We start from the raw sequence: 15,550 nt of genomic DNA, 5'->3' as shown, positions 1-15,550 counted from the left end.
ATTTAACTCATTTATCATAAACATCCTTTCCCGTCTCATACCCGGAGCAAGTTGACAACGCCACTGCCTACTACCCGGGGTCACACATCACATTTAAACATTCTCCATTATTATCCATTTAACACATTCATTCATTAATCATATATGCTTTTATACTCAGCCATAACCAATAATGGCTTTACCATAACCCGGCAATAACTCAGCCATCCGGCTCATGGTTCAATCAAGAACTAGCCATTTATCAATAAATATAGCCCTTCGGCTCATGGCATACACGGTACTTCCACCGTCATTCTCCATATCTCATATAATCATCTTTGATCATCATTGATCATAACTTTTCCCCTTGCTTCACTCGCAAGTTACCACATCCCCTAGCTCCTTTCTCATTGCTAGGCATATCATAATGATTTAATACATAAGGGGTGAGATCGGAGGCTTAGAAGCATGAGATTTGGCTTTTAAAACTCAAAAATCAACTGTGGCATGAAAACAGGGCCACGCGTACGCGCACTCCACGCGCACACGTGGATGGCCACAAAACTCATCGACACGCAAGTGTCATACGCGCGGACGCGCGGATTGAAAAATAGCCAAACGGCGCATATGCGTCAGCCACGCGTACGCGTGGGTGCACTTGCGCCCCAGGCACAAAACTGGCACAATTCTGGCACAACTCTCGGAAAAATGGCTGGCCATTTGGTGCAGTGCATCGACGCGCCCACGCACACTACGCGTACGCGTGGATGGTGCCTTCTTGAAGAACGACGCGTACGCACCAAGTACACCTAGAAGTTTGGTACAAAACGGAAATCCGCAGTCCAGGTTATGTCCCGTCAAAGTATGCCCAAAAACCATGTTTTAACACAAAACCACAACGTGCCATTTTCAAAACAAGCCATTTCCAACTCTTTTCAAAATCAACCAAGACATGCAAATTTCATCCCTTTCTTTGAAATCAATCAAAATATACCAAAATCAACATCAAGCCTCCTCAACTCACACATTAACACTTTACCACAATTCACAAAACATCATCCCACCATTTTAACCCACTTCACCCAAGTGGCTCAAACTCGAACACATTTACATATCATATACTCTTCCTCATGCCAAATTTCAACAAAACTATTTCCAATCAACCATCATTATACATAATCAATATCATACTCACTATCACGTGGTTTCACCCACAAATCAACCTTAATCATTCTTCAAGCATATATCACAACATGCGTATCTCTAATGCATCATCATACCATCAAGCTAAGGCATCAATAATCATAATCACATATATGACCACATAATATATCTCAACCAAAACCAAACATACCTCATCTACATAATTCCACCCAAAATTACCAAATTCCACACTCTAACTCCCCAAACCTTATTATTCAATAACCAACCCAATCATTCATATATTCATTATCTGAAATTTATCCAATCACTTGTGTCATCATATAATGCACACGTCAACTTACCTTCCTTACCTCTTTCCGGCCTCCGGCCGAATTTCACAATTTAAATGCATAAACCACAAATCAATACTCATTACCCAATACATCAAATTTTCAATACACCAAGCATACAAGGTCACACAATTCTCAACCCAATCATTAAATTCATATTACATACCAACTATGCATATTAGCACCAACCATTTACACAATCCAAACTTAATCCTAGGGACATCTAGCCTAGAAATTCTCATCACACTACACGGTACTTAAATGAAACTTAAACCGTACCTCTTGTAGCCAAACCAATTGAGCCTCTTCTTTGGAAGTCTTCACTAACCTTAGCTCCAAGCCTCACCAAAGCTCCTCAAACAATACCAATCTCCCAATTGTGCACCAACATCATCAAATACACTAACATAACCAATATCACATACATACATCAACCTAGGGCTCATAAAAATGACAAATCACAAGGGTTTGAGCATTTCTTACCTTAGCCTATATGAAGTAGGGATATAACCTGCTTAGAATCCATGTTGGAGTATCCCTAAACACCCAAAATCACAAGATTTCAACACTAACTACCCACAAACGTGTAACAGTGGGGAATTTCGAAAACTGGGTAGAGATGAATGGAATACTCACCACAAAACTTAGATAGAATTGTAGAAGATGAGAGGAGCGATGCGTGACCATAAACGGCTCGTCAATCGGAGCTCCGTAGCTCAAGTTATGGTGGTTTGAAGATCAAAGAGAGTTAGGTTTTCTCTCTTCTCTTCTCTCTTCCCAAATCAGCGCCCCAACCCTTCCTTCTAGGGTAAAATGAGCTGAAATGCTCATAACTAATGTTTATATATGTTGGGTCATGGGCCCACTTAGGCCCGGTTCACTTATTTTTGTCCATTGGCCCAATTTTGGGCCAAAACCCTTTAAGATTAGCGCTCTAAATTATACTTTAAAAATTTCTACCTCCCCTAATTATAATTCCTCATTCCTTAATCTTATTTACTCATAATCAATTTCCTCAACTGTAGTACCAGACAGATCTTAGCCGGTACTGCCGGTCAAAATTCTACTGCGCGCTTTTACGCAGAAAACTATGTTTTCCGACTCGAAAAAATTTACTGAATCCAAATATCATATTTAAATTATCAAATTCCAATTGCCAAATCTTCCAACCATATTCGCTCCTATTTAACTCATTATTTAATTAATTTCGGTTAGACCGGGTATTACAGAAGGAAATTGATCAAGAAGTAAACTCCATCACCAGTGATTTTTTGCCCACATTGATCAATCCCCTTGACGACCTTGTTGAGCCTTCTCCCAGTGGACTAGAATGCAAGGTTGAGGAGGGTGCACCACCTCCAAAACCCATTATAAGTGAAGAACTGGAAGAAGTGTTCCAAGCAACAAGCCCTCCTATCTATGATGATTCCATATCAACATATGATGCTTTCGAGTTTGAAGAGTCCTTCCCCAAAATGCTTAGACTTGATTATGAGGTAGATTTCACTAGACCTCCTATCTATGATGAGAGTGATGGGGAGGAGATAGAAGAAGTTAGTAAAGAAGAATGTGAACTTGAGGAAGCTTGACAAGAGGAGAAACTTGAAAAACCTTGCCAAGTGGTGAAAACCTCTAGAAGAGGATGGATGGGAGTAGAGCATGCTTTGTCAAGATCTTTGGGAACTCCTCCACCTAGTTTGTCATCCAATCCTTTGCTTGAGTGGGTAAAACTTCTAACTCTCAGCTTTATTATCCCACTTGAGTATGGTCTGCTTGAGACGGATGGCCAACTTAGGGCGCTTTGTGGACTTAAGCAAAAGAGGAGGATGTTTAGTGGTTAGCGTTCTAAATCTAGACTCATTATGGCTGGAAGCTCAAAATTAAAGAGCATGGATTGGTGTAATGCTCAGTTAAATGGGTCTAGAAGGATAGTTTGGTACTTTCATGAGAATTCATCTTTCGCGTCACCCAGACGAAATCAAGGCAACTAACTAGAAGATGGGTGCGAAGACAAGATATGGGATCCTAGAGCACATCATAGCAATCAATTTTGGGAGCTCATGTCTTGGAGAGGGCCTCACTAAAGTTTAGTAAAGAAGATTAGAACTTCTGACAACCGATTAAAGGACAAGCACTCTTGGAGGTTCAAGGATGGATACAAGCATAAGCCATCTTGACAAGAAGCCTCCCAATGTCCAACTTAAGGACTTAAACCAAAAGTGCTTGGTGGGAGACACCCCACCATGGTAAACTCATTCCATTCTCTTGTAGATATAATGAATGAATGAATTGAGTTCCATTGTACATAATTCCTTTACTTCTTAGTATATTTTGCTTGCTTGCTAAGGTGTTTATACATTCTATGCTTTAACTAGGGATAATTCTTTGAACTTGAGTTTTTGCTTGGATTACAAGTTTCCTCAATTTGTTTGAAAAATCCCAAATACTTCAAAAATATGTTTAATTTTGCGTCTTAGCTAGTCTAGAGTCTTAGAGAAGGATGGGAAGGTTATGAGCTCTTTTTGATACTCATTAAAAAAAAAAACCAAGCCACGCGCAAGGACATAGCGCACGCGCGCGTCGGCAGCAAATTTTAGCTTTTTGGGCCAAGGACCAGAGAGTTGTGCCACTTTTGGGCCAACTCTGCGCCTCAACCCACGCGGACGCACACTGTACGCGTCCGCGCCACTCCCTGTTTCCTTACCCACGCGCTGGCACATATGTCGTCTCCGCACCCATTTCATAAGCTCAAGCCATCCACGCGAATGCGCACAGTGTGCGCGGGCGTCGATGCATCTTAGCATCACCCAGGCCAAAGGACCCGAGAGTTATGCCAACTCTGGGCCTCTTTTGTGCCTCTGGCCTAGCATACCCGTGCGGACGCGCACCGTACGCGTCCGCGCCGATCCCCAATTCTCCCATCTACGTGTAGACGCGTATGGCGCTTTCGCGCCACTTCCTTTTTTTCTCACCCACGCGGACGCGCACGGTGCGCGCACGCGTGGATTCAAATTTTTACCCCCAGGGACGCGAAGCCCTAGCGCATTTGCGCAACCCCCTTCGTCTCTCACCCAATGTCTCTTCTCCTTCTCCCTCACTCACCAGAAACATCCATAACCACCTTCTCCCTCCACAACCAGCACCCCGGCGCACACCAACGCCGCCGCGCGCGCGCCCAGCCCCCTCTCCCTCTCTCTCACTTAATCCTCTCTGCTCTGCTCTCTCTCACAGCGCCCCTGCTCCGCCACGAGCACAGCTGCGACTCCATTGTCGCTGGCGCAAGCTCCCCTATGCCACTAGACCGCCGTTCTGCTCTGGCCGGTTCATCTCTTCCACTCTCCTTCCCCGTCTTCTACTCCACCTTCTAACTCCCTTGCTTCCAAGTTCATTTCTTTTCTCATTTCAATTTTAATTTCGTTTAATTAATTTTGTTTAGATTATTCTTTTTAGCCTGTATAATTAGCTTAGTTAGTTAGTTTAGTTTACTTAGGTGATTAGCGAATCTGGGCTGAGTAGTGAATTTAGGATTAACTGAATCTTTGCTATTATCTGAAATTGCTCTGTTTCCTTGATTTGTTTTGAGCTTATTTGATATGTGGTGCTGTATTTTAAACCATGATTTTTGGTCATTGTTCCTAGAAAGAATGGTATCTATTGCTGGCTGAATTAATCTATATTGCTTGCTGCTGTTTGTGCTGCTTGTTGGCTTACATACCCCTTTTCATATGAATTCATTTCTGGCTTCTGTTTGTGATTGTCACTGAGTTTATATGAAATTGACTTGATTATCTGAATTTGGAAAACAGCCAATTTGCTGCTGAAATACTGCCGGAATTTTCCTAACCATGTTCCATGAATTAACAATGCTTTGATTGATGCAATAAGCTTTTATTTGATGACTTGTGTATCAAAAGACTTTTGTTTCTTAATTGGTTTTGGAAAACCCTCAAGAACAAGTTTTGGTCGTGCTTATCACCTTCTCTGCTTATTATGCATGATGATTTGCTATATGCATTGCATGATTGAATAAATTTTCAGATTGACCATAAACTTGATTTTCAATTAGAGTTAAGCCCAACTTGCTTTCTTTCAGCAGAGGTTCGGAAGGAACAAAGCATCTTCATATGCTTATCTGAAATCCCACTAATGAATTACATAACTGCTTCTATCTTATTTTCTGTTTTAATTATATTTCAATTATCAAAATCCCATAACCATTTGAATCTGCCTGACTGAGATTTACAAGGATGACCATAGCTTGCTTCAAGCCGACAATCTCCGTGGGATCGACCCTTACTCACGTAAGGTATTACTTGGACGACCCAGTGCACTTGCTGGTTAGCTGCACGGAGTTGTGTGAAAAGTGTGTGATCATGATTCCGTGTACCAATAACGCGTATGTGTGAGCAACGCATACGCGTGAGTGTGGTATTTAGGGCTACATGTACGCGTGGGTGATACGTACGTGTGAGTGCACAAACGCTAACTTTGAAGAAAATGCTACGTGAAGCCTAGAAGGAATTAAGTTTGATAGCATGAATCACGCTAAGTTGGCCTCATTGAGCCAACTTCAACCCACCAATGCCAAGTCCCCAAAAATATCTTCAACTTGAGATTTGAAAAGCCCACTTTAAGAGACTCGAAAGCACACCTGAGGAGCTAGAGAATTAGTATAAATAGGTGGTACATTGAACTAAAAGGGGGGACTCCGAAGATGGGAGTACACATATCACTTTTCATTCTTTGCTTGTACTAGCTTTTATTTTTTTTTCAGCTTTGTAATTTTCAATTCCTTTTGTAATGAGAGCTATGATAACCCCCACTTCATTAAGGGGAGGATCTCTATTTTGATTCCAATGAATTAATGCAATTGTTCTTCTTCTTAATTCAAGTGTTGTTTATCTAAGGGAGAGCCTTTGTGCTTCATAGATTCAATTACTATCGAGAGAGGGATTGGATCTACTTGAATCCCATGATGAACTTGAGAAAGGAGTTATAGAATTTAGATTGAGGCTTATCTCTCATAATTCCCTTGATTGATAATTCTTAGTCCGGTACGTGACATATAACCACTTTGAATTGATATCCTAGGGGTTGTGTGGCTTTAGATTAGCAATTGTGCTTCACCTCTTCTCATGAGCAATTAGATAAAGAGATTGGCAATTGATTATGTTAAGAGTAATTGAGTCACCAAGAGATTGGGACTCAATTACCTACAATCTGCCATAGATCTATCTCATATGATTGAGAAAGAGTTGAGACCCATTAATTCATGAAGAATCAGAACATCTCTAATCCCTAATGAATCTTACCCACTATCATTCTGCACTTTAATTCTTTGAGTTGTTGCTTTAACTTGATGCCCAATACCTTAAATTCCTTTACATTCATGCAATTTAAATTTTCTTGTCATTTATCTTTCTGCATTTATTTTCTTGCAATTTAAGTTTCCGATCTTTACTTTCTAGCAAATTTACTTTTAGCTTTTACTTTCAGTCATTTAAATTCCATTGCTCTTTAGTTTTCTGTCATTTACTTTACTATCAATTTAATTCTACAAAAACTCTCAAATGCTTGTTTGACTAAAGTAACGACTCAACTAAAGTTTCTTGATCCATCAATCTTCGTGGGATCGACCTCACTCAAAGTGAGTTATTACTTGATTACGACCCGGTATACTTGCCGGCGGGACTATTGTTATCAATTTTTCTGTATCATTTATGTGTCAAGAAAATCTTGAAACAAAATATTTAGCGTCAAAGCTAAGCTCAAGGTGCAAAGCACCCCATAAAAGAAAAGGGAAATCTATTTTCAAGGTGAAAATATATAAAGATACCTCCATAATAACATCTGAATGAAATTCCTAAGTTCTAAGACTTTCAATTGTAGGCCTAGCAAGCACTAAAATCCATACATGATCACATAATTCGGAGTTACCCTGATGTGAGGGCTAGAGTAGGTTCGGAATTTCTCTCAAAATGGAATCGGCGTTGCAAGTATAATTCCAAACCCACAATCAACCAACATCAAAGTTTAAAATAAAGATGTCATAATCAACACAAAATAACCGGGAGTTTTAAGTCCCGGTTCGTTATCCATATGAATTGCAATGAAATAATCAATTATTGGCTATGGGAATTTGGGGGTTTTGATTATAAGAGGCAAGAAATGTAAAATAGCAAGTAATTAAATGAAAATGCAAGTAATTAAATGGGAAGCAAGTAAAAGCAATGAAAATGGAAATTAAATAGTAAAAAAGACTCTTGGCAAGAATTGGGAAACTAAGGATTCCTATCCTGGTCATGGACCACAAACATGGTAATTGTGTAGAATTAATCCCAATTAATCAATCCTAACATCGAGAATTAGTCAAAAGGGCATAATTGATCTCAATCCACAAGTCCTAGCCAACTCTATTAGTGGAAGGCTTAGAGTTAGTAAAAACCAAACCAACTAACAATCCTAACACAATGTCGAATGGACATCCACAACTCAAGTCCGCCTAATTACCCAATTTCCCAACCAAAAGTGTGAAAAACTAGGCAAAAATCCAACCAAGCATTTTATCAAATACTTGGAAGGCATAAAAAGAAAGCATGATAAAATAATAAGAAATAATAAATTCTACAACTACCAAGCAAGGAAAGTAAGAATAACAACTTAATTAAGCAATAAAGGAACATAAAATATAAATTACATTAAATAGAAATTAAAATAACGAGAGTGCTCATAAACATAAAAAGTAACCAAAATGAGAAATTAACAAGATAAACTAAGAAAATTAAGACAATAGAACAAAGAAAGGTAGAAGAAACTAGATGAAATCAAGAATTGAAAAGAGAAATTACAAAGAAATTAAGCTAAGAAACCTAATTCTAAAGAGAAGGGAAGCCTCTCTCTCTAAAAAATGACCTACATAATACTAAATTATCCCTAATTGCTCCCCCCTTTCATATGGAATGATGGCCCTTTTATATAGCACTCAATCAGCTTCAGAAAGTCCCAAAACTGGGCTCTGGAGGCCCAGAAATTGCCCCCAACGATTTGCATTAATGAGGTCACGTGCTGGGACTTATGCGTATGCACACTCGCTGATCTTTCACTTGTGCGTGCGCACAGATTGTCGTGTGTGTGCACACATGCTGTTGTGCTTCTTGTGCATACGCACACTCCAGTGTGTGCTTCTCCTTTGTTTTCGTCATATTTTCTCCCTCTTGCATGCTTCTCCTCCACTCTCATCAAGTCATTCCTACCTATTATACCTGAAATCACTCATCAAAACCATCAAAGCATCGAATGAGATGAAAGTGGAATAAAATTGGTTAAATTAAGCACAAAATAGCATGTTTTCACAATTAAGCTCAACCTAGGGAGAGAACACAAAAGTATGCTATTTGGATGAATAAATATGGGTTTATATGATGAAATCCACTCAAATCAATCCAAAATTTATTGTCAAATATGGATTCATCAATTCTCCCACACTTAAACAATATCATGTCCTCATGCTAATCACAATCAACGGAGAAGGATAAAAGGGCAAGCAATTTATTCAATGCAACTACCTACAATCATGCAACTATACTAAATACTATCTATCTATACCTATACTATAATTCCTAAGGAGTTTGGTAAAAACAAACAAGAGAATCTCAATCAATATAAAGCAAACTTTAGGGCCAAGGTAAAGAATCAATGCAATGTGATCAATATCCAAAGAGTTGATTTGAAATTTTCAAAAATTAACACGCAACTTGCAAGAAGATATAGCATAAGAGATGGGAACATAGAATTGAGTGATCGAACCCCTCATCGGATGTGTTTACGCTATAATCGCTCAGTGTGTAGGGCTTAATCACTCAATTCTCCTTTAATCATATTTTCTATGATTTGCTAGTCATCTAACAATCAAAAAATACTTGGTGAATGAATGCAAATATCATGAGGTCTTTGGAGGGTTGTAATGGGACTAGGGTAAGGGTAGGATTAATATGGTTAAGTGGGCTAATATATTAGATCTTTGATTAGCTCAAGTATCCCACCTAATCATATATCAACTTATGTACACCTAAGAAAACAATCTAACTTCCCATTCATCTCCCTTTTCACATTCACTCATGCATCTTCTTTTTAATTCACACACATATGCATCCTTTATTTATATTCTTGTTATCATTCATTCCCTTTCTTTTCTTTCCTTTTTCTTTTTATTTTTCTTCCTCTTTTTTTTTCAAAAGGTATATACACAAAAAATTTTTCTTTTATCATACAAAAGAGGTGCATATATTTTAAGTAATGAATGCATGAGTGTTTACCCATTCTTCAACATTTTCTCAATGAATACCCAAACTAGCTTTCTACCAATGTTTCCCACAAATTTTTCCCTCCCCCCCAACACTTGCTTAGCGCACACTCCTCAAACCCAAGCTAATCAAAGATACAATTCATGGACATAAAGGTTTTTCGCTTAGGGAAAATGATGTGCTTAAAATTAGAACAAAGGAAAATTAACAGGCTCAAAATTGGGTTACAATAGTAAATATAAGGGTTGGTCATATGGGTTTAGTGAATTCAATTTTAAAGATGGCCTCAATCATACTAAATGCATTCAAAACATCAAATATAGGATATAAAGATTCAAGCAAATCTAAGATCACAATCATAAAAGGAGTATAACACACAAGAACAAAATTTGTGGTTGAAAATGTGCAACCACACAATTAAAGCTCAAATCTCACTAGGTGTTTTGTTCAAGCTCTTTTCTTTGTTCCATAAAAAATACTTCAAGCAAGTTCAAAAACAAGTTTTCAAATCTAATCAATGGAATTCCCTAATAGAGATTTCTTGAAAATTCTTTGTTGTTTTACCAAAATTATTTCCTATACTAGGTAACATGCAAATATTTACTACTATAAAGCTATAAGCAAGCAAACTAAGAAAAATACAATGTAATGAAATAATAAACAAAATTTTCACAAAAACATAACTATCGAAACAAGAAAATGATGCAAAGTGTTTAGGAAGAGAAAATTTACGTCCCGAAAATTGCGGATCCTCCCCCACACTCAAACGTTGCACGGTCCTCCGTGCATGCACTCAATCCGGGGGTGAAGAAATGTAAAGTTCCACCTTTAGCTAGTGGGCATTGGGGCTCGGGTTACTATATAAAGAAATAAACAAGAATTGAGGAAAAAATCATAGTAGTGTGGTATGATAATAGACAATGTGTGTATTCTAGGTGCGCCCGGTCTAGAACACATACATTGGCTGGATAAACACGGCAACCACATAAGCAAAAGAAATAGCATGTGTCCTCAATTAAGTAGCCTAGGTTGTAAGTAAAGAGAAGCAAAGGAGTAAAGCAAAAGCAAACCTAGGTAACCACAACTAAAGTGAATTGAATATATGAGATATTGGATATTGATGTTGTGCAAGTGAAAGTGCAAGATGTATAGAAAATGGCACAATCAACAATAACCAATCCAATGATGAAAGGAAAACTACTTATTCATCTTAAAACATAATGAATTAGTCACAGGGTAAAGATACTTGTTACAAAAAGTGATAAGCTTGATAAGAATCAAGTTAAATAACTTCAAGAAAATGCAAAGTATTAACAAGAAACAAGTACCGGACTGATGAGCGGATAATTTATATACTTTTTGGCGTTGTTTTTAGTATGTTTTTAGTATGATTTAATTAGTTTTCATTATATTTTTATTAGTTTTTAATTAAAATTCACATTTCTAGACTTTACTATGAGTTTGTGTGTTTTTCTGTGATTTCAGGTATTCTCTGGCTGAAATTGAGGGACCTGAGCAAAAATCAGATTCAGAGGTTGAAGAAGGACTGCAGATGCTGTTTGATTCTGACCTCCCTGCACTCAAAGTGGATTTTCTGGAGCTACAGAACTCCAAATGGCGCCGTTCTAATTGCGTTGGAAAGTAGACATCCAGGGCTTTCCAGCAATATATAATAGTCCATACTTTGAATAAGGATTGACGACGTAAACTGGCGTTCAACGCCAGTTCCATGCTGTAGTCTGGCGTCTAGCGCCAGAAACAAGTTGCAAAGTGGAGTTCAACGCCAGAAACACGTTACAAACTGGCGTTCAACTCCAAGAATGACCTCTCCACGTGTAAGCTTCTTGCTCAGCCCAAGCACACACCAAGTGGGCCCCGGAAGTAGATTTCTGCATCATTTACTTATTTCTGTAAACCCTAGTAACTAGTTTAGTATAAATAGGACTTTTTACTATTGTATTTACATCTTTGGATTATCTTTTGATCCTTTGATCATGTTTTAGGGGCTGGCCATTCGGCCATGCCTGGACCTTTCACTTATGTATTTTTCAATGGTAGAGTTTCTACATACCATAGATTAAGGTGTGGAGCTCTGCTGTTCCTCAAAGATCAATGCAAAGTACTACTGTTTTTCTGTTCAATTTAACTTATTCCGCTTCTAAGATATTCATTCGCACTTCAACATGAATGTGATGATTGTGACAAAGTCATCATCATTCCCCTATGAACGCATGCCTGACAACCACTTCCGTTCTACCTTCGATTGAATGGATATCTCTTAGATATCTAATACAGGGGACCGAGTCCGAGTTATTAGCGTCTTCGTGGTATAAGTTAGAACCCATGGATGGCCATTCCTGAGATCCGGAAAGTCTAAACCTTGTCTGTGGTATTCCGAGTAGGATCTGGGAAGGGATGGCTGTGACAAGCTTCAAACTCGCGAGTGTTGGGCGTAGTGAAAGACGCAAAAGGATAGTAAATCCTATTCCGGTATGATCGAGAACCGACAGATGATTAGCCATGCAGTGACAGCGCATTGGACCATTTTCACAGGAGGATGGGATGTAGCCATTGACAACGGTGATGCCCTACATAAAGCTTACCATGGAAAGGAGTAGGATTGATTGGATGAAGACAGCAGGAAAGTAGAGATCAGAGGAACGAAAGCATCTCTATACACTTATCTGAAATTCTCACCAATGATTTACATAAGTATTTCTATCCTTATTTTCTGTTTGTATATTATTATTATTCGGAAACTCCATAACCATTTGATATCCGCCTGACTGAGATTTACAAGATGACCATAGCTGGCTTCAAGCCGACAATCTCCGTGGGATCGACCCTTACTCATGTAAGGTTTATTACTTGGACGACCCAGTGCACTTGCTGGTTAGTTGTACGAAGTTGTGAAACAGATACAAGATCATGAACGTGCGTATTGAGTTTTTAGCGCCGTTACCAAGGAATGGAATGATCACGATTTCGCACACCAAGTTTTTGGCGCCGTTGCCGGGGATTGTTCGAGTTTGGACAACTGACGGTTCATCATGTTGCTTAGATTAGGTAACTTTCTTTTCCTTTTCTTTTCAAAAAAAATATTCTTCAAAAATCTTTCAAAAAAAAAAAATTTTTCCCTTTGTTTTCGAAAATTTTTTTAAAATTTTTAAGAATGAATTCTAAAGTTTCAAAATGGTATGCTGAAGTTTGGCTGGCCATCAAGCCTTAGACTAACCCGATATGATTCCTGGAATCTTGATTGAGGACTTTGAATTCATTGCTTCCTTTACCCTATAGGTTTTCAAAAAAATAAAAATATACAAAAATCCAAAAAAAATTTAATAAAATCATAAAATCAAAAATATTTTTTGTTTCTTGTTGGAGTCTAGAGTCAATTTTTAAGTTTAGTGTCAATTGCATTTTTTCTAAAAATTTATGCATTTTTCGAAAATTCATGCATTCATAGTGTTCTTCATGATCTTCAAGTTGTTCTTGGTAAGTCTTCTTGTTTGATCTTCATATTTTCTTGTTTTGTGTCTTTTCTAGTTTTTCATATGCATTTTTAATTTGTTAGTGTCTAATTATTGAAAATTTCTAAGTTTGGTGTCTTGCATGTTTTTCTTTTCTTAAAAATTTTCAAAAATAAGTCTTGATGTTCATCTTGATCTTCAAAGTGTTCTTGGTGTTCATCTTGACATTCATAGTGTTCTTGCATGCATTGTGTGCTTTGATTCATAATTTTTATGTTATGAGTCTTTTTCATGTTTTTCTCTTTCTTCATTAAAAATTCAAAAATCAAAAAATATCTTTTCCTTATTTTACTCAAAATTTTCGAAAATATGATTTGATTTGGTCAACAAGTTTTTAAATTTAATTGTTTCTTATGAGTCAAATCAAATTTTCAATTTAAAAATCTTATCTTTTCAAAATCTTTTTCAAAAATCAAATCTTTTTCAAAATTTCTTTCTAATATTTTTGAAAATTTTTCAAATTAATTTTCAAAAATATTTTTTTTTTTTAATTTTAGTTCATGATTTTCGAATTTGATGTGATTGATTCAAAAATATTAAGTTGTTACTTGCCTAGTAAGAAAGGTTCAATCTTTAGACTCTAGAATCTTATCTTTTTAGTTTCTTGTTAGTCAAGTAATCAACTTTAGTTTTCAAAATCAAATGTTTTTAATTTTCTTTTCAAATATTTTTTAAATTAAAATTTCAATCATATCTTTTTCAAATTCAATTTCAAAGTCTTTTCTAACTTCTTATCTTCTTAAAAATTGATTTTCAAATCTTATCTTTTTGTTTCAATCATATCTTTTTAAATTTCAATCATATCTTTTTCAAAAACAAATTTCAAAACTTTTTCAATCAATCTTATCTTTTTGTTTCAATCATATCTTTTTCAAAACTACCTAACTAATCCTCTCTCTCTTATTTTCGAAAATTCCTTCTCTCCTTTTTCAAAATTTCTTTTTAATTAATTAATTGTTTTAAATTTTAATTTTATTCTTCCTTTACTTTTCGAAAATCATCAACTCCTTTTTAAAATTTATTTTCGAAATCTAACTTTCAAATTTAATTTTTATTTTAATTAAATTTCGAAATTCTCTCTCTCATCTCCTTCTATTTATTTATTCATCTACTAAAACTTCTCTCCCATCCAAAAATTCGAACACCACCTCCCTCTCTGTGTTCGAATTTTTCCTCTTCTCTTCTTTACATTACATTCTTTTCTTCTTCTACTCACACAAAGGAATTTCTATACTGTGACATAAAGGATTCCATATTTTCTTTGTTATTCCCTTCTTTGTCATATGAGCAGGAGCAAAGACAAGAACATTCTTGTTGAAGCAGATACTGAACCTGAAAGGACTCTAAAAAAAGGAAACTAAGAGAAGTTAAAATACAACAATCCAGAGACAACCTTACAGGAATTTTCGAACAAGAAGAGGAGATGGCAGCCAAAAATAATAATAATGCAAGGAGGATGCTTGGTGAATTTACTGCACCAAATTCCAATTTACATGGAAGAAGCATCTCCATTCCTGCCATTGGAGCAAATAATTTTGAGCTGAAACCTCAATTAGTTTCTCTGATGCAGCAAAACTGCAAGTTTCATGGACTTCCATCTGAAGATCCTTTTCAGTTCTTAACTGAATTCTTGCAGATCTGTGATACTGTTAAGACTAATGGAGTAGATCCTAAAGTCTACAGGCTCATGCTTTTCCTTTTTGCTGTAAGAGACAGAGCTAGAGTGTGGTTGGACTCTCAACCCAAAAATAGCCTGAACTCTTGGGATAAGCTGGTCGCGGCTTTCTTAGCCAAGTTCTTTCCTCCTCAAAAGCTGAGTAAGGTTAGAGTGGATTTTCAAACCTTCAGACAGAAAGAAGGTGAATCCCTCTATGAAGCTTGGGAGAGATATAAGCAACTGACCAAAAAGTGTCCTTCTGACATGCTTTCAGAATGGACCATCCTGGATATATTCTATGATGGTCTGTCTGAATTAGCTAAGATGTCATTGGATACATCTGCAGGTGGATCCATTCACCTAAAGAAAATGCCTGCAGAAGCTCAAGAACTCATTGACATGGTTGCTAATAACCAGTTCATGTACACTTCTAAGAGGAATCCTGTGAGTAATGGGATGCCTCAGAAGAAGGGAGTTCTTGAAATTGATACTCTGAATGCTATATTGGCTCAGAATAAAATATTGACTCAGCAAGTCAATATGATTTCTCAGAGTCTGAATGGAATGCAAGCTGCATCCAACAGTACT

The sequence above is a fragment of the Arachis ipaensis genome, chromosome B03 (assembly GCF_000816755.2).
Source record: "Arachis ipaensis cultivar K30076 chromosome B03, Araip1.1, whole genome shotgun sequence".
Lineage (NCBI taxonomy): Eukaryota > Viridiplantae > Streptophyta > Magnoliopsida > Fabales > Fabaceae > Arachis > Arachis ipaensis.
Note: the sequence above shows the minus strand (reverse complement) of the source record.